This window comes from Octopus bimaculoides, chromosome 10 (genome assembly GCF_001194135.2).
Source record: "Octopus bimaculoides isolate UCB-OBI-ISO-001 chromosome 10, ASM119413v2, whole genome shotgun sequence".
Lineage (NCBI taxonomy): Eukaryota > Metazoa > Mollusca > Cephalopoda > Octopoda > Octopodidae > Octopus > Octopus bimaculoides.
This window is the reverse complement of record NC_068990.1, coordinates 81,562,558-81,584,767: the sequence shown is the minus strand read 5'-3', so window position 1 is coordinate 81,584,767 and position 22,210 is coordinate 81,562,558. Positions and strand designations below refer to the sequence as shown.

At 33.5% G+C, this 22,210-nt stretch overlaps 1 protein-coding gene and 1 long non-coding RNA gene across 9 annotated transcripts in view; one reads left to right on the top strand and one right to left on the bottom strand.

The window, feature by feature from the left end:
* LOC106871599 (tyrosine-protein phosphatase Lar) overlaps positions 1-22,210 on the bottom strand; it is a 586,729-nt gene that overhangs the window by 446,803 nt on the left and 117,716 nt on the right. The window lies entirely within an intron of this gene.
* Positions 1-22,210, top strand: part of LOC128248925 (uncharacterized) — an 88,629-nt gene that overhangs the window by 11,029 nt on the left and 55,390 nt on the right. The window contains exon 1 of one of the 2 annotated variants that reach the window (XR_008265082.1): positions 16,793-17,119. The exons of the other annotated variant lie outside the window; for it this stretch is intronic. This is a non-coding gene — a long non-coding RNA (uncharacterized LOC128248925). Of the gene's footprint in view, positions 1-16,792; positions 17,120-22,210 lie in introns of those variants that run through there. 2 annotated transcript variants of the gene reach the window in all.

Genomic DNA, 22,210 nt, shown 5'->3' with positions numbered 1-22,210 from the left:
CACATATATACATACATATATATACATACATATATATATACATACATATATATATATATACATACACACATATATATATATATATATATATATATATATATATATACACACACACACGCACTTATACACACACATACATACATATATATGGCTGTGATGGTATGAGATTTTAAATCTTTATTTGAATCGGTAAACATATGAACATGTTGCAGCTTATCAGAATTTCTTTCAGAAACAGAGAATGGTTTTACTGTGACACAGTTTACATTCAAACTTCTTACCTCTTCTTTTCTGCATACAACAGCATATCAGCAGACAGAGGAACACATCCACCCAGTTTTCTTTAACTACTCTTCATCCAATACAAATGCTCTTAATCTCTCAATACAAACTAACACTATTGATCATTCTATTGCTATTTGAGAGATTATTGAATAATTTCTGTCTGAATACAATATTTTTCTATTACATTATTTCTACTACCATTGACTGTATAGTACTTTACATGTAGTACTTTCCTCCAAGTATGAATTTAACTGAGCTGATCTGTGTTGTTTTGCCAAATGGAAAATATAAAAATATCACACTTGGAACAAAGCAGCAGCCTTGGCAATATGTGACAGTGTTTAATTTTGTTATTGTTTGCATCCCATCCCCATCAAGTTGGCTGTGAGAGGAAAACCCTATGGTTAAAGCATTCCTCTGGTGACTACCTCATCTTTTTAAGGCAGCGAGCTGGCAGAAATATTAGCACAACAGGCAAAATGCTTAGCAGTATTTTGTCTGTCTTTATGTTCTGAGTTCAAATTCCGCCAAAGTTGACTTTGCCTTTCATCCTTTCGGGGTAGATAGATTAAGTACCTGTTACATACTGGGTCGATCTTATCGACTGCCCCCCTCCCCCCTCCCCCAAAATTTGTGCCTGGAGTAGAGAAGAAAAGACTACCCAATCATTTTATCTCAGACTACATAATTTAATATGTACTCCTTTTTTTAAAGTGGGTAGAGTGTGAACAGAAGGAAGTTTGGCTTCTATATCTAGCAAGTTAAGTGAATGTGTAGTGGGCTCTCTTACTGCCCTGCAGTTCTGATATGCTTTCATTGAAATACCATAAAAAAAGATATCAATAATAATTTGTTAAATAAATATAACTTGAATTATTTGAAGTATATTTACTATTTTGAATTCTCTATAAGACAGCCATGCCACTGTAATGAACAACACATAATAAAATCTAAAAGTAGTTGCGGTTTGTTAATTCTACAGCAATTTAAGCTTTCAGTATGTAAGTAGTTACAATAGATTATTGATAAGTTTATCGATTATAAAAATCAACTTTATTTGTTGATAAAAGATTTTGATATCAATTAATTAATTGATAAAATATTGTGATAGTAATTAATTAGTAGCTTTAATTGTTATCACCCCCATCAGAAGAACTAAGATTAGATCTTCAGAAAAAAAAATACAAATAAAAAAAAACAAGTAAAAATGTTTTTTAAATGACTAATGAGATGAACATTTAAAAGTAAGACATCAACAAACTTCACTTTGCTAATAGATTACAAAAGTTATATGCCACAGCCCTCAAGACTCACATTGGAAAACTAAAATGTAACATGACATACACAAAAGAGGGAGATAGTTCTATTTTTGAGATTATTTTTTGTAGATCTTTCAACATATTTTAGATAGAGCAACTTTAGGGAAATTTTATACACCTGATAAACTTTAAGCATGAAATAGTAACCTATATACAATGGAATGTTAATCATGACAAATAGATGTGCTTCTTAGAGATAAGGAGAATTCGTACACTTGAGAACAAAATTCATAAATTTTGAAATATTAAGAAACCTATAGAAAAATAAATAACTACATACTTAGGTGCAAGTATGATTGTGTGTTTCAGAAGTTTTGTTTCACAAGTACATGGTTCTGTACTGTGTGGCACCTTGATCAAGTGTCTCCTAATATGGGTCTGGTCTCACCAAAGCCTTGTAGGAGAAATTCAGAAGATGAAAGCTGAAAGAAGCCAGTTACAAACAAATGCACACACACACACTTCTTTATTTAATTAGTTGTGTGCATGTGTGTGTGCACGCGCACATACGTATGTTCCTATCTCCTAGTCTTGGTAACAAATGCTAACTGTAAACAGACACCAGCATCAAATAAATGGTGTCATTTGTTTGCAATTTTCATTGGAAATATGTCTGGTCATTGTGCTGTTCATGAAAACAAGTAAGGGTTGGCAACAGGAAGAGCATCTGGTCATAGAAAATCTGTCTCAGTAAATTCCATCTGACCAATGCAGACATGGAAAGTAGCTGATGAAGATGATGGCAACGATAATGATACTTAGTACGAACTTATCTCTTATATAAAAATTAACAATGTGTTTGAAAATACGTAATGAGATTTTTAAATTAAAGCTATGAAACAGATCTACAACATGAAGATTTAGGATTTATAAAGTTAGTAGATTTAATTTTTTAGAAAGCATCTATGTATGTGCATGAAGGGGAACAATATAGTACAATAGCCGAAACGTTTGAACACCGGGCGAAATGCTTCGCGGTTATTTCCTCTGCCGCTATGTTCTGAGTTCAAATTCCGCCGAGGTCGACTTTGCCTTTCATCCTTTAAATAAGTACCAGTTATGCACTGGGGTCGATGTAATCGACTTAATCCCTTTGTCTGTCCTTGTTTGTCCCCTCTATGTTTAGCTCCCTGTGTGCAATAAAGAAATAAATATAGTACAATAGCCCACTCATGTTTCTGAGTTCAATTCTTGCAACTGCTGCCATTGAAGAACTAGCACCAAAGACAATTCATCATGTACCTGTTTGAGTGTATCTTTTGGGGCTAGAATTTCTGCATAATTTAAAGCAGAAGGTTCTTTCTCTTGTAAAGAATACAGAACAGTAAATGAAAAACGAGTTTACATTATCTAGAATTGGCTTTATGGATTTGATAATTTTTTTAATTATATTTAGTCGTATCTCGGAAGGATAGTAACACATATCATGAATAGACCAAGATAAAAAAACAAAAGTTCAGTAATAAAAATGGTGGAGCATTTTGTTGAACTCCTCAAAAATAAATAAAGCGGGGTAGAAAAATTCCTATTGTCTTTTAGTAAAATTACTTAACTACCATTTGCTACTTCAGTACACACATTGTTCCTACCTGCTTTCAAACATTTTTTTTTCACTTCTCCTCTTCATGATCAATCAGCCTACCAGAAATAGCAGCCAAAAACTCCTTTATATCACATCTTATTATCTAAAATTGCAAAGCACACATTGATGAATTGTTGTCTTGGATATACAAAAAGAGAGGCTAGTTGTAGTTAAAATACCTTTAATATCAGGTCTGTCTGGTCAAGATTGACCTGGGGCTAAATAGCAACCATTTTTATCTAATTCACACCATTAATTTCCATACAATGAGTCATACTTCATTTATTTATATCCAGTCTCTTGTGTTTTTGGTTTATATCCAGTATCACATTCATTTATATAGTTTAGAGAACAAAAAGAAAACTATGGATAATTTTTTTAGAAATAATTGCAATAGATAGGATGATGATAAAATAAACTAGCATTGTTGATTAGACTCTAAAAATGAATGTCTAAGTTATTGATTTATTTATAACACATATCCTCCTCCTCCTATTTTAATTCTATAAACATAGACAATGCTTTATAGAAATATAAAATCAACCCAAGTACTTGACTGGTGCTTTATTTTATTGACCATGGCAGGATAAAATGAAAGTTGAACATTGCAGGATTTGATCTCAGAATATGAAGAGTTGTAGATAATATATCATTGAACTTAGGATGTCCAGAGCTGCAACTAAATATTGCAAGTATTTTATCTGACATGCTCTAATGACTCTTATCTTATTTTGCTTGTGGAGGCGCAATGGCCCAGTGGTTAGGGCAGCGGACTCACGGTCGTTTCGATTCCCAGACCGGGCGTTGTGAGTGTTTATTGAGCGAAAACACCTAAAGCTCCACGAGGCTCCGGCAGGGGATGGTGGCAAACCCTGCTGTACTCTTTCACCACAACTTTCTCTCACTCTTACTTCCTGTTTCTGTTGTGCCTGTAATTCAAAAGATCAGCCTTGTCACTCTGTGTCACGCTGAATATCCCCGAGAACTACGTTAAGGGTACACGTGTCTGTGGAATGCTCAGCCACTTGGACGTTAATTTCACGAGCAGGCTGTTCCATTGATCGGATCAACTGGAACCTTCGACGTCGTCGTAAGCGACGGAGTGCCACCATTATTTTGCCAATGATAATGCCATTTGTCACAGGTTATCAATGGGCCAACACTGCTTCACTGTATTTCTAAGGAGTGAGTGACAAGAGATTGTCTGTGTAACTTGTGTAGAGCAAGTAGTACAAAGGATTTCACTTAAAGGTACCAATATATTGGTTTCCTTGTCAATGTTTGAATCCTTCAGCAATATACAGCTTACACACACACACACACATGTATGGGCTGTCAGACAGTTTGTGTCTATCAGATTCTACCCACAAGGCATTGAGCAGCTCACAGCTATGGTGATAAACATTTATCCCCCAAAAATGCAGTAAAAAGAAATTTAGAATCATGTGGCTGTGAAATAAGCTTTTAAACCAAACACAGAGGTCTTGCCATGATAAATACAATGCAAGTGATTTATTTAATGAAATTAATTTTTCTTCCATCACTATGATTTTATGAAGAGTGATACTTTCCCATGGGGTACTCTAGTAATGTGTGTGCATGTGTGTGTGTATGTGTGTGTGTGTAGGTATTAGGTATAAGGATTCAATAGACCCTAAGCAGATTAACACTAGGATGCTAGAAATTGTTAGGTACAATGACAGAGTTCACAGTGAGATAAACAACGATGAAGGCACATTATTTACATTATTTACAATTGACGGATATAGAACTGAACAATGAAGGTATCAAGTATTGGTAGAATACTATAGATACGTAATTACAAATCCAATTTAAACTGTAGATCCGACTCTGGGGTTGGTTCCAGGTGTGGTGTAGGCATACAAAGAGAATGCAAATGGCATTTAAAACTTTTTTGACATCTTTTTTTGATGGAATTTCATCAACACTACTTTTATCTCTTTTCACCCCCCACCCCCACCCCCCACTATCTCTTCTAAGATGTGAGTAGCCCTGTCTACAGCAAGAAACCCGTTCTGCATAGGGCTCTTCTCTCATGCATTAACCCTTCATCTCCTAGTATAAAGATGTCACTCTTGGGGTTCATAGTCATGCAGGCTATAAGGCAACCTCATAACTGCTGGATAATACAAAAAAAAAAAAGGCAAACCAGTGCATCACAAAATATAATCCACCATCTTCAAATAAAATTTTTAACAGGTAAAATGTCAAACAGGTGAGATTTCATGAATCAAACATTGATGTCATTGGATCAGTGCATTCTTGAAAATATTGCCACATTGGATTCATTATGTTTAATGTATGAAATCTCACCTGTTTAAAATTTTACCTGTAGATGGTGGATTATGTCATGATGTACTCCAGGAATGCACCAATAAAAATTCTACTGAAACAACCGTCATAAATTTTGAACACTATTTGTGTTCTCTTGATACACACACTCATACATACATGTGTATATATATGTATATATATATATATATATATATATATATATGCACATACATATACATGCATATATACACATAAATATATATACATACATGTATATATATATATATATATATATATATATATATATATATATATATATATATGCACATACATATATATATATATATACACACATATATATAAATATATATACATACATACATATACATACATATATATATGTATATACACACACACATATATAAATATACATACACACACACATATACATACATATATATATATATATACATATATATATATATATATATATATATAATGTACACATACATACATGCATTAGAAGAGTGTATGCCATGTGAAGCTTTTATGTTGTTTCTGTTAAAAATGTTATGGGATTTTATTTATTGTTTTATTTAAAGTGTCAGGTATCAATTATAATGTATAGAATTTCTAGGCTGGTTTGACTACCAGTAGCTAGAGGCTGCTGCATGCTGGGAAAGTAATTCATTCAAGCAGCTAGAGTTTGCTGCATGCTGGGGAAGTTATACAAATGAGAAAAAGTAAAGAATTAAATTGATCAACAAAAATTAATTAGTACGCTTACTATGAATTGCTGTGGTGTATTTTACCACAGCCTACTACACCTTCATGTGATTTGTAAATAAAATTTTTAGGAAACATCATTACTTATGTAAATGTTAATTTTAAGTTAGTATTTTACAGCAAGTTTAAAAATAACAAGAGAACATTTTCTGATCGGAGAGACTCAACACTGAAAGTCAAGTCAAATTTACTGTAAAAGTTGTTTTAACTAGGACTTCATGTTTCGCCTGACAGCTTATGCAACCAGTTAAATAAATCATCAATTAGTTTCAGCATTTTTAAAATATCATCTCTTTCTTCTTCGTTTTCAGGTTGAATGTACCATAGCTTTGCTACTGCCCTTCATTCCTATCTTTTCATTGGTCACCCCATCCCTTATGCACCAATCACTACATCCATCCCTCAACTTTATCCAATCTCTTCAGTTCTCATCTACTCTACCTTACTGCCCTTATCATCTGTCAATACTTGTTCTTCATTCACTATATTCATTCCTTTACTCATTCCCCATCTCTCACTCACCCCCCCCCCACACACACACTTGCAACCTCTATCCATCCATTTTCTCAGTTTTTATGTTCTCACTCACTTCTGTTCCCCTCATAGCTTGAGGTTCTACCACTATTTTTAGCCCTTCTTACCCATACCTTCACCTCTTCTAAGATGTGAGTAGCTATGTCTACAGAAAGAAACCTGTTCTAATCTGGGCTCTTCTCTCATACTTTAAGCTTTTCATCTCCTAGTATAAAGCTGCCTCTCTTGGAGTTTATAGTCTTGCTGCTGGGTAATACAAAAAAATCCAGCACATACTATAAAGTAGTTGACATTAGGAAAGGCATTCAATCATCGAAACTATGCCAAAGTAGACAGTGAAGCCTGATACAGTCTAGTTGGACTAGTTGGATCCTGTCAAACCATCCAACCCAAACTAGTATGGACATTAAACAATACTGATGATTGACAATGGTCTTAGGTATCAAGTTATCCCTTTCCCAACAAGAGTTTATCTGTATTGACATTACCAGTCTGGGAAAGCTTGTAAAGATTATGTTTACTAAACTTTGTCTTAGAATTAAGTAATACATTTATAAAGGAGGCTCTCTTTTTATTGAATTAGAGTGAAGAGTTTCAAGAATACAAGTCCTTTGATACTGATGTGATTTAGTAAATGTTTCTCTCAAATATTTTAAAGTTTCTAGCCATAGAAAAATACAGGTAAATAAAGAATTCCAGAGAGGAGGGAATGGATATAGTTGTTAGTGCAGAGGTGGGCATAATAATCATGATGAGATGAGGAGAGATGAGTGAGGCAGGAGAGTCATTCTTAAATACATTCCAGCTATTATGAAGTTCATACAACTTCATTCCTGTAACATGAAGATGTGCATTTTCTATATATTAGAGGTTTAGATAACAGAAAACTGCAGGAAGTGGGGTTTGAAAAGAGTTTTGATCCTTCAATAGCTTTATGTTGCCATCAGCACCTTAACAGAAACTCCGTAGGCTTCTGTAAAGCATAAGCATATTTTAGAAGAGTGCTGGTATTATGGAAGTATATATGTGTTTCGTGGTGAGATGTAAGAAAACTGATATATACTCCATATCTACTAGTTGGTATGAGATATGAAAAAGAAAGAAAAAAAAAATCAACAGACCCACTGATAGAATTCAAAACCACTTGCCTAGTGACAGTGTTACTGGTTACACTACAGTCTCACACTCACATATTAACTATAGGCTTCACTTCTGTTATGGAAGTTCTTGAAAAACCTTGCTGTAACATATTCCATTATGTGAAACCAGTTGTCCATTGACATCCATACAATGGAGTAAGGATATCATTCAGAATTCCACATTATGGCAAGATTTCCAAGAATGCAATACTTCCTTAACGTAGGAGTGAGGTAGCTATATTTAAGTCTGTTTTCTTTATCATTTCTTTTAAAATTGTGCTATTTTTACCTCAATATTTTGAAGGTAAATAGTGTGAGCTTAAACTGAATTACAGTTTTTCTAACACTAATTTGGTTTATCTTTCATATAACTCTATTTCAGTAGCTATTTGTTCGTTCTTTTTGTTTTAATTTCTGACTGCTAAAAACAATATCTAGGAAAATATACTTCATATAATTTAATTGTAGATGCTACTAAATTAGTCCATGTGATCTCTGAAGTTCTGATAAAATCGTGTGAGCAGAAAGTTTCGTTTGTACCTCTATGATGTATTTGTATGACCTAAGCTACTTTATAAATTAGATAAACAGAAAGTAACAGTGTGAGATGAAAATGCTGGATTCTTTCCATTGCAAATAGATACATCTTTTCCCTACATTCATTAACTAAACGAAATCAGGAACATACAGCTTCACAAAAGGAGTGTCTGAAAATAACTGCATCTCATTGGCATCTGTTCAGACACAACTTTGGTTTGTACTTTAAAGTTCCTGCTAACATTTTCTGTTAACCGGACTTGAAAATTCAATGGAAAATAATGTACATCTCTCTTTTAGTGACTTTGCTCAACTGTGTGGTCATTTGTTTAACAACCAGTTTTTTCCATGCCAGCATGACTTGGAGAAGAATTGATTCTGATACAGGACTATGATTTTATGCCTGATGCTTCTCCTGCAGCCAACTTTTACCTGTCTTTTAGGTTTTTATACTCCATAAGTCCAAAGCACAGAGCAACCAGTCACAATGTCAACATTACCACCTCTTTGCTTAAACATTAACAAGCAAAATATCAATAATCATACTCACAAGTATGTGTGCACATGACAGGCTTATTACTCATTCTGTCAACCAAATTTGCTCACAAGACACTATTTAGCTTGAGCCTATATCAAAGAGAATTTGCTAAAGTAGCCATGCAGTGGGACTGCCAAAACCATTTGGCTGTAAAGTGATCTTAACCACAAATCCATGCCTGATCCTTTTTGTAACAATCCCATCAATACTAAAGTACAAAAAGGTTAACTAAATACAATAAATGATCTGGAAGGTTCCTCCCCAACCAAAGAAAAGAAAGTCTAACAAAAGATAACTGATAGTAGTTTAGTGGATATTCTTGCTTGAAATATGGCATAATCAAAAACCTAAAACTTAGTCTTTGCTAACATGACAATATTAACAAAATATAAAAACAAATAGATACTAGATTAAAACTATCATCTTCCATTAATGTTAATTTCAGCAGTCAAGACATTTTTAGGTGTTACTTAATCATTTTTAGATCAGCTTTTTTGATTCTTTCCTTTGTAGAAGAATATGTAAATGTGAATACTCATTTCATTGCAATACAAAACCATAGAATAAAAGTCGTTCAATAGTTTAGATATCAATGGAAAAACGATGACCTTCTACACACACACACACACACAAAAAAAAAAAAAAAAAAAAAAAAAAAAAAAAAAAAAACAGGATATTTGGTTTCAAAGCCATAATTGTGAATGAACACAATTCAAAATTACAGGAAATTTGAAGAAATTTCATAAAAGACAACTTATTAACATACAGAATTATATATATATATATATATATATATATATATAGATGGGCAGACACATTAAACCATATACTGATAGACACATACACACATGAAGTATACTAGTCAAGAAATATATATAAAAATATATCAAAATATGATTTTCTACTTGTTCCTTAATGCAGAAAATACAGATTCTATTTAAAATTTAATTTTGAAATAATTCTCAAACCTGAATTTACATTAAGGATATGTCATATAATCAGATATTATTAGATTTTCAATGTTCATCTTGAAGTTTTAATTATCACACTTATCATTTCTGTTGACAAAAAATCATTATTTTCAATAGTAATAAAATTACTGTGTGATAAGCGTGATAATTGTTAAAAATTACATTCCAAATACTATACTTCCACTTCAGATTATGAAAATTCTTCAGAGTTTGTCCCTTTCTGACTCTTTAAAGAACTCAAATGTGATCCACATTGGGATACTGTTCACATATTAGGGAACCAGCAGCTACAGCTACACCCTCTACACACATGCATTCTAGATCATATTTTAAAGAGAAAGATCATCCAGCATATTTGTCAATGATTCATATACCAACATGCTGCAAACACTGGTTTAGAGAGATACTGTTTCTCCTCTCTTCTTCTTCTTCTATCTCTACTACTACTACAGCTTCTGCTTTTGTAAACTAGCAGCCCAATGAGGGAATCTCTAATTATCACTCAACCTGCTAGAAATAGCACACATATCCCTCTCAGGTCACACCCTACTGTCTTAAAAAAATACTTCATTGGTTAATGTAATCCTACATACGACTTAAAAGAATTAATGTCCATGTCAAGAATGTTTTGATCACAAGTCTATTTGATCAAGGTTGGATTAGGATTAAATAACAATTAGCATGCTAAAATCCCCAAATCTTCTTCACTTACTTTCATCAAACACTCAAGACCTTGTAATAAACATTTTGCCTAATCTTTTTTTATCTAGTGCGAAGAAATGAAATAAAATGTTCATGTATTTATGTCTCTCCTCTTCCAACAAAGAGTGAAATGTAGCTATGCACCTTAATGTAGAGAACTCAGGGCTATGACTAAGTTAGAGCACTACTTTCATGTAATATTAAAATTTTACATATTCACTTCTATAAAGAACATCAAAGGTTGTTAATAAAAGAGCATGTATGTCAGGTATAAGCAACCTTCTACTGGCAGCAAGTTTTATGAGATATTCGCTCATCATAAATTAAAGTCACACCTCTAAAGAAATATGTGAACGAACAACATATGTAATACAAAATACACTACACTGGTGAATATAGAAGAAAATTATATATTTGCAAAGCAACTCCTGCTATATAGTTTAATGACACTTTCATATATTATGACAGGCTAAATTAGATCAATTAAGAGATTGCATGAAATTTTGCAAAGTTTAATTTTTTGTCCATAAAATTATTTAGTCTACATTTATTTGATTATGAAGTTGGAAAACTTTATAAATAGCTAACATTCAGAAGAAACTGAAAAATGAATATTAAACAGGCACAGTGCCGTGTTGCATGTTCAAATTTGAATAACGCATCTTAGGTCTGTTTTCCTGATTATTATAATAATATATTTTTCATAATGTAATGTGTAATCAAGAAATTATGTATCTTTCAATCAATCATATCATGTTTGATGAATAATATGAAAAATATTGCAGAAGACATACCACTAGTCATAAGTAATATATACAGTACAATACTGTATATAGGCAGTAATATATGTATTGTATTTATATTTACAAAACAACAATAGTAAAATGTTTCACACGAATACATTCATGTCTAATTTGATAGAACTATCTCGGTAAATTTATACATATATATATATATATGTGTGTGTGCGTGTGTGTGTATGAGTGTGTCTGTGTGTGTGTGTAGCATGAGTTGGATAAGGGACATATTCATGTAACCTATCAGTTCTCAACATGGGCAGTAGCACACCCAAGGGGGCACTGGGCATGTTGAAGGGGCGTTAGGTTTTAGGGGACAGTAAGGTAACATAATTAACATACTCCTATAGGAGTCATTATATTATACATGATAAAACTAATGATGGTAATTAAAATAAAACGAGGTCTGAACAGGCACAAGGAAGTCATTAACTAATGATGTATAAAGTAAATTTACAACTTTTGTCTTTATTGATATTTTATCATTTCACTGTTAAAATCTTATACAATCCAATTTAGAGTAAAATTTATAAATTAACATCCATGTTAAGTTAGTTTAGTCATGTTCTTTTACCACCTACACGGGCACTGGACATAACAACTACTTAAAAGTTGGTGGGGCTATAAAAAAAATGGTTAAGAAATACTGATCTAACCTATATTAGCATGGAAAAATATCCTTAGAAAATATCCTTTTTCTCCTCATACATAGAGCAGCCTATTAAATATGAAATTTTTACTAAATTTAAACTTGATATCAGCAAATTAATCTGTTTATAAACTTCTTTTATATACATATTTATATGAAATCTGAATTCTTTTTACAGCTTGAAGTCCCTGCTCTAGAAAAATCTTTTGTATGTGAGTAATATATCTAGTATATTAGTAAACCAGCAAGGACTAAAGAAATCAATTTTTATCTCAATCTTATTAAAAACTGCCATTAATTATATTATATCAAAATAATGGTAACTGTTTTACTTGATTTACAACACTAGTGAGTTTATGTGTTAAAGATAAATCAAAGATGAATTAATAATATGGAAACTATTTTAACATCCAAAATGCTTTGTTGTTACTCTGTTTTAAAAAATCTGATTTTTATACATTTTTTAACTAATGAAATTCAATATTCTTTACATCAAAATTCCTTTGAGGAATTCCTCTAATTAAATTAAAGAACATGCTGAATTTAAAGGTTAGATTAAGATAATGTTAGATTGATTTTAGATTAGTTAGCCTCCTAATAGTTTTAAAAGCTTATTAAAGATAAATGATCTCTCTCTCTCTCACACACACACACATTTTCTGTGTACATGTCTGTATGTGTATGTATATATATATATATATACGTATATATACATACATACATGTGTGTGTGTATACATACATACATAGAGCCATGTGTATGAGTACATACATACATACTTTTGTGAGTGTATACACACACACACACACACACCCTATCTAACCACCTGTCTCACACATACAATAGAATTAATATTCATGCATTAAAGATTATTTTCAGTGCTATTTTCAGCAGGTGTCAATACACAGAGCAGTGGAATTTGCTAAGACAATAAAACTACACACAAAATGTTTTGATGTATTTACTTTCATCTCTGATGGTTCCAAGTTCAAATAAAGCAGCAAGTGATCTTATGAAATAAATACTAGTAATATACTGGAATCAGACAACTGTACCTATCCAAACCCTAAAAAAAAAATAGTGTAATCAAAATCTTTGTCGTTAATGTGAAAGTATTATTTGATTTATAAATATTTATCTGCTATTTAAATAATCTTTAGTTAATATAGATTTTCAGAAAGATTTATTTTATTAGCTACATGTTATATATACTGAAAAAAAATATTATGTGTGTGTGAAATATATGAATTCATATTCAAACTGAATGTGAAAATTCTAAAAAGATAATGATTTTAATCAGAGGTACACAGTTACAATTTTAGGTGAAAAGGAGTAGACTTGATTTAATTGATGTAGTAAGTAACTAAAAGGATAAAGAGTAACATTGGCCTTTAAAGGCGTGTGTGTACTCAAAATGTAAAGGATGTAACTAATTATTGTAAAGCAGTTCATCAATTTACCCTATCTGCTAACGTAAAATTAATGACTTGTAATTTAGGCACAAAACTACAAATTTTGAGGGAATGAGAACAGTCAATTGAAACTATCCCAACTCAGTACTTAACTTACTGACACCTGAAGAACGAAGGTCAAAGTCAGCTCTCATGGGTTTTGAAGCTAGGTTGTAAAGGCCCAAAACTACATATTTTATCTGTCTCTATTTCATCTGTGACACTAAAATAATAATGCATGCATGTACAGATTTTGTGAAGCAAGCCAAAATATTTTAAACTTATATGCATTTCTAACATTCTAAATTTTCATTGGGATTTAGAGTGTTAGATGCAGATTATTATTATTATTATTATTATTATTATTATTATTATTATTATTATTATTATTATTATATATATATATATATATATATATATATATATATATATATATTGTACAGTCATTTTGTTCCTATGCTTCTTTCTCACAATTACTCATATTTAATATAAGACTGACTCTAAGAGTCTGAGAATCTGAAGTAAATTAGATGAAGCATATCAGTGACTCAAACATAAATCCACAGGTTGACAGCTTAATTTCAGCTGAGCCAAACCTACATCATTACTTTTTGAATCAATCAATTGGTACACCATACTATTCAATAAGTCAGAAAAACTGGCACCTAAACTATCTTACACTATTAACTTTTTTGATCAATCAATAACTTAGACTGGTGTTTCTGATCTCTGTGGTGAAAAAGCTAATGTAGAGGAATATTGAAGATCTGGCATAGGGGAGATTACCACCTGACACTGTTTACAGTGTGGTTGACAGGCATGCACACACACTTCTATCTGGTACATATATATATATGCCGTTCTATTGGTTTCTTTGTTGACTTACCACCAACTACAAGTATCACACACGTGTGTGTGTGTGTGCACACGTGCCCATGTGTGTGTGTGCATGTGTATGTGTGTGTCACCATCAGGCTTATAGAACGCGATGTTCATCTCTACATTAGTAACAGAGTAATCTTTTCTGTGTATTATTTTCTTGGTGACAGAAATGAATCATATCTTCATTTTATTGTGGCCAACGTAACTTGACCCAAGTATATTCATCAACCAGTAGAAAATATAATAAAAACTATTTAAACTGTTATCACACATTTTTGTTTATTTTGGTCAGAATTTACAGTTGTCCACAACTTTATCATTCAATCATTAGCTAATAAGAGCTTTGTTGATTTGCCAGAAATAACAACCAAATCTTCCTCAAATCACACTCAAATAAAGAAAAAGCTCACTAGACAGTGTAGTTCTGGGTACATTACATCTAAATAAAAGATGAGATGGTCATAATTGAATTGATTTTGATTATTGGTTTGTTCAAAAAGGGCTAACCTAGGTAGGTCTAAACAACAACACCTGTTAGTCACATCTGGCCAAGTAATATTTGCAAACAAATAAAATAGTAACATGCATTATGTTGGAAAGCAATAAAGTTAAGATTTCTGTTTGATTTGATTTTTTAAATTATATATTGCAATTGCTGAACAATAACATTGTAGACAAAGATAGACACATACACATATATACATGCAATACATACACAATCACACACACATGTACATCATCATCATCAACCTCTTCAATATCATCATCAACCTCATCGATATCACCCTCATCAATATCATCATCATCACTGTTTGATATTCATTTTCCATGCTGGAATGAGGAAATAGAATTGGGACAGGGAGATGATAGGTGGCAGTACAGGTGATGTGGAGTGTGATGTATGAGAGATACATAGCGTCAGAGACAAGGTCAGAGGTACATAGGGACATAGGGGTGAGAAAAGAGGTAGAGGAACATAAGTAATAGGGGCAGCAATTGGCAGAATGTGAGGTTGTAAAGGGGAAGAGTGGAAATGAAATGAGGCACTCAGTGGAAGATAAGGATACTGAGAACACAAGAAACAAAGTGACTCCTGGCAGGTGGGGGGAGTGAGTGAAAGTGCAAAAATTTTCAGATAAAATATGGTCAGCTCTGCCCTCATATGATTACAGTAGCTGAGTGAATAGTGTCATAGTGAGGAAAGTGAGTAGTGTGGAAAAGTGAGTAGTGTGGAAAAGTGAGTAGTGTGGAAAAGTGAGTAGTGTGGAAAAGTGTTGAGTGTGGAAGAAAAATGTCAGAGATTGTTTGGGCGCAGGAGCAAAGATATAAATTCTAGGGCTTCATCTGTGTTGATATGGAAAAATCTTCTTAAGCACAGCAAATCACCAACCATCTTGATCCTTTGTCATCTCCTCTGTGAGACTCAACATCTGGAGTTCATTCTTTACTACTTCATCCCCTCTCACCTTCTTTCACAGGTTCCATCTACACTTGGCAATTGGCATTTCTTTGTGCAGCTGTCCTCATCCATACTCATCACATAACCACCATACCAGTGTAATCTTCTCTCTTGTACACTACATCTGATTCCCCTTATGCTTAATTTTCCTTTGAACACATTTGCATTTTGTCACACAAGCACACTGACATTGCTCGTCCAGAAGAGCATGCTAGCTTCATTTCACTCTGAGAAAGAAAGGCCTTCTGTAACCAACAGAGCTCTGAAATTCTTCCAGCTGAGTTTTATTCTTGCAAATATTCTTGTCTAATATATATAGGTGCAGGAGTGGCTGTGTGGTAAGTAGCTTGCTTACCAACCACATGGTTCTGGGTTCAGTCCCACTGCGTGGCACCTTGGGCAAGTGTCTCCTACTATAGCCTCAGGCTGACCAAAGCCTTGTGAGTGGATTTGGTAGACGGAAACTGAAAGAAGCCTGTTGTATATATGTATGTATATATATATATGCATGTGTGTGTATATGTTTGTGTGTCTGTGTTTGTCCCCCCCCCCGCCAACTTCACTTGACAACCGATGCTGGTGTGTTTACATCCCCGTAACTTAGCGGTTCGGCAAAAAGAGACCGATAGAATAAGTACTAGGCTTACAAAGAATAAGTCCTGGGGTCGATTTGCTCGACTAAAGGCGGTGCCCCAGCATGGCCACAGTCAAATGACTGAAACAAGTAAAAGAGTAAAAGAATATATATATATATATGTATGAAGAACGTTGTAGTTCACTTGAAGCATAGTAGTACAGAAGTAGAATAATAAATTAAATATATTTCATATATGTATCATCATCATTATTATTGATATATTCACTGGAATAGATTGTTTCAGTTATGAAAATTACCTAAACAAATGTGTTTTACTCTTTTATGCATGCATAAGTATTATGTTTTGCTGGAGGCAAAGTAGGGCAGTTGCTGCACTGACTATACCTATTGAGCCAGAGACATAAATCCACAGCTGTTCTTTTGTTTCCAGGCAATCAGATTATCTTTCCCATAGTAACATGTCAATTCTTGCTTCTTGTGATTATCTCCCTCTTCTCATTCAGATTTACAGTCAGTCCCAAATGCCACCAAGCAAATGTTGTTTCTCCACCAGAAGTGACGATTATTTAAGCAAATCAAGAAATTATCTTGCATGGTATTTGATATAGCTTTATTCGTCTTTGTTGTACAAATGTATGTTATAGATCATTCAGAATTATTTCTTGCAACACATTTTCATTTCATTTACACACACATAACCTCAAACTGAGACTTTATTGAAAGCATTTTGTCTTAAACAGTATCATGAATTAAGAGCTGATGTTTTATATGAAATGACTTGTTATACTTCTTATTACAAAATGAGAAAGATTGTATGTGCTAAGCAATGAAATATTATTGCTGAAATGAACTGTGCTAATATAACCCTCATCCTATCATTGCTGATACAGGGTATGCAAAAGTAATGGTTTACTACACCATGGCAAAGTTTAAGGTTGTAAGAGAAGATATGCTTTAAATTCATCTCACAGTACTTGCAGCAAATTATAAGTAGTCTTCTTAACCATGTGTCCAAACCTGCACCCATGTGTAAAGCTTTTCCAGATAAGCCTCTATGAATTCTATCAGTGCATAAATGAATGTAACTAAATATTGGTTTCAAATTCTGGCACAAGGCCAGCAAGGGCAAGTCGATTACATCAACCTCAAAAGGATGAAAGGCAAAGTGGACCCCAGTGGAATTTGAACTTAGAACATAGAGCAGGACAAAATGCCACAAGGCATTTTGCCCAGAGTGCTAACAATTTTGCCAACTTGACAATTCAATGCACAAAATATTGCAAAGCATTTTGTCTAACACTCTACAATCTCTATCACCCACACCATTTAATTTTCCTTCTTTTCTTTCTTCTTCTTCTACTTCTTCTTCTTCTTATTATTATTATCATTATCATTATTATCAAGGCGGCGAGCTGGCAGAATCATTAGCGCATTGAACAAAATGCTTAGAGGTATTTCGCTTGTTTCTACATTCTGAGTTCAAATTCCCTTTCATTCTTTCAGGATCGATAAAATAAGTACCAGTTGAACACTGGGGTCGATGTAATCAACTCATCTCCTCCCCCCAAATTATTATTATTATCATTAATGTGACAAGCTAAAAGAATCATTAGTGTGCCAGAAAATATGCTTAGCAGCATTTCTTTTGGTTCTTTATGTTCTAAGTTTAAATGCCACTGAGACTAACCTTGGTTTCCATCAATTTGGGGTTGATATAACCAACTTACCTCCATCCTTGTACCAAAATTTGAAGCCATTATTATTATTGTTGCTGTTGCTGGTGATAGTTAACCCAAGTCAGCCCTGTTTGAGTAAACTTATGATCGGAAGTATTTTAGACTTCGCCATCCCATCCCTCATTCAGACATACTGCATCTATAATTATATGATCCAATGTACCCTATTTTTTTAAAGTCAATAGGTTATAGTGCAATTCTTTGACTTCACTAAACATGGTGACTTCAAAGAAATTGGAATGGAAAGAGTGGCAGGGGCAGCTTATGATTCATACACAGGTCATCATTATCCTTTGAGATAAGAATAAAGCAATTTGAAAATGGAGGAATGACAAGCAATGGGATATCATTGAGAAAAATATTCAACAAAATATCGTAGTTGATTGTGTGGAAAGGAGCAGAAAGAGAAAAACAATTATTCCACATCTATAGTTAATAACAACAATGAAACCAATGTTGCATATGAAATTAAGGTTTCAGTAATTGATGGTTGAAGCCGCTTCCATTTCCTTCCTGTCTTGCCCCACAAAAGAGCAAAAAAAAACCCCCAAAAAACCCCCCAAATCTTTAAAAACTATGCAAATTTTCCAGAGATGTTAAACCCTTAAAAAAAGCAATAAAAACTTAGAGGCATCCCTAATGTGTGTGTGTGTGTGTGTGTGTGTGTGTGTGTGTGTGTGTGTGTGTGTGTGTGTGTGTGTGTGTGTGTTGCCATGCCTGTTGTTATAATCTGTATCAATAGGATGATTAACAGGATATGATACAGAAATTATATATACATATATATGTAAGCTTTGAAATGGTGACAGTGACTTCAAAGTTTTGCTAAAAATCTGGCTTCATCAAACCATATTGGAAAATCAGAAATCAGTTAAATGTATACATGTAAGGGGTAGAGTGAATAGATCATGAAATATAGAGTGATACAGAGCCAAGAAAAGGAAGAAAGCAAATGAATAGAATTAGCCAGAATATGGATGCAAGTAAGGATGAAGAATAAAGAGAAGACAACCAAATATGGAATAATGGGTTGATTTAATAATTATGAGTGAATGTGAAAGGATGTTTTATATAGGTATGAGAAATGAATTATTCTCATGATAAAGGAATATAAATATATGCGTATGTGTGTGTGTGTGCGCGCGCACACACACACACACACACATATATATATATATACATATATATATATACACACACACACACATACACATATATACATACACACACAATATACTTACATATAAATATGCATACATGTATACATATATGATATATACACACATATACATACATACAAAAACAAATACACATACATACATTTATGTGTGTGTGTGTGTGTGTGTGTGTGTGTATCAGTGTTGGTTTCAAATTTTGGCACAAAGTCAGCAATTTTGGGGGCAGGAGCTAGTCAATTACCTTGACCCCAGAACTAAGCTGGTACTTGTTTCGTTGACTCCAAAAGAACAAAAGCTAAAGTCAACCTCAGCAGAATTTGAACTCAGAGCATAAAGACAAACGAAAGTCCACTAAGCATTTTACCCATGTGTTAACGTTTTTACCATATTGTTGACTTGATACATATGAACATTAACAAGGGAAATGGACTGAGTAATTTATTTTATTAAATGAATTGCTCATTCCATTTTCGGTGTTAATAATAATAATATAAACTCTATGTATTCTTCTTTTTATTCTTTTACTTCTTTCAATCACTTGGCTGCAGCCATGCCAGAACACCTCCTTAAAGGGTTTTAGTCGAAGAAATCAACCCCAGGACTTATTCTTTGTAAGCCTAGTACTTATTTTATTGGCGTCTTTTGCCGAACCGCTAAATTACAGGGATGTAAACACACCAACATCAGTTGTCAAGTGATAGTTGATGGATAAACACAGACACAAAGACACACACATATATATAAATACAACAGGCTTCTTTCAGTTTCTGTCTACCAAATCTGTTCACATGTCTTTGGTCAGCCCAAGGTTATAGTAGAAGAGACTTACACAGGGTGCCATGCAGTGGGACTGAACCCAAGACCATGTGATTGGGAATCAGTAAAACTATTCATTTCTGTTCATAATTGTATCTGATAGCCAGTACCCATGGATGGGTTTAATAAAGGAAACTCCAGGGTTGATACCCAAATGGAATTGGTAGATATATCATCATGGCACTCCATCAGTTATGACAATGAGGGTTCCAGTTAATCTGATCAATGGAACAGCCTGCTTGTGAAATTAATGTGCAAGTGGCTGAGCACTCCACAGACATGTGTACACTTAATGTAGTTCTCAAGGAGATTCAGTGTGACACAGAGTGTGACACAGAGTGTGACACAGAGTGTGACACAGAGTGTGACACAGAGGGTGACACAGAGTGTGACAAGAATGGCCCTTTGAAATACAGGTACAACAGAAACAGGAAGAAAGAGTGAGAAAAAGTTGTGGTAAAAGAATACAGCAGGGTTTGCCACCACCCCCTGCTAGAGCCTTGTGGAGCTTTTAGGGGTTTAGCTCAATAAACACTCACAACACCCGGTCTGGGAATCAAAACCGCAATCCTATAACCGCAAGTCAGCTGCCCTAATCACTGGGTCATTGCGCCTCCACGGTAGACATATATATACACACACTCATGCACACATGCCCACACACTCACGCCTAAACACATGCCCTCACACACATTCATACACACACACACACTATCACACACATACACAAAGCAACACCTACGCACTCACACACTCATCACCTTGCCTCTCACCACGAAATCAAATGGCAGCTACTCACTAGTTCAACACTATTCTTTTACACATACATCACTCAAACAAGCACACACACAGATACTATCTCACACACACACTGGCCATTTTTACACTACCTTAAAAACCACTTTCTCTATTTCTCTCCACTTCTGGTCATTTCAGCCATGTAACCATACGTACTTTTCTTGGACCATTTCTTCCTTCTCCAGACTTTTTGTTTATCCTCTTTCTGACAAAGAGCCAAGCCCCAAAACGTTATACACCCACTCTTTTTTCTATCCTATACTGAATGTCAAGCTAATACACTCCATCACGTGTAAGTCCTTTTGACTTTTGTTGTTTTATTATTTGCTCTTTTTAATTTTCGATTTTCCCATATATATATATATATATATATATATATACATACATGCATACATACATACATACATGCATACATACATACATATATATCAGCATATAAACAATCATACATGCATGACTGCATATATATAAATCGTCTGAGAATTATGTGCTAATTATAAATGATCAACACTTATTTTCAGTGAACTGTATTGGTCTTTATAATGATAAAGTGTATGTTGGGAAAGTTTTCCAACACATAAGGGGAGAAAGAGAACGTCATAGGGTACAATGTATACAAGGTACAATGTAGAAGTCATTCAAACTATAGAGAAAATTGTACACGTTCTGTGGAAAAATATAAGGGACATTATTAGTGATTAGTGCATATAATAGGTTTAAAGTATTTTAGAATTTTAAATCCCATGGCTCAAGAAGTGAATAATTTTCTAGAGTGAACTAGAAATGGAAAAATGGAAGAAAAAATATTTCATATGATTCAAAGATACATAACTGGGAAAATTGCTTTTGTAAAAGATAATATTTTGAAGTTAATATTTAAAAGGAAGGTTAGTGAACTTTAATGTTCAAATATAACTTGATAACTACACATTTTGCTTTGTTTACATTCTGAAATGTATGCATAGGTTGATTGAATCTTCCTTTGAAAGAATTGTTGGTTAAACCATTATAGCAAATGGAGGTTAAATTTGATATTTACTTTGGTACAGTAGACTAGTTTTTTGCATGGCAATTTCCTTAAAGTGAATAGGCATCAGTTTTGGTGTAAGTGCAAATCAAAGGTTAAAATTTAGGCTGGTTTGTTTATATATATATATA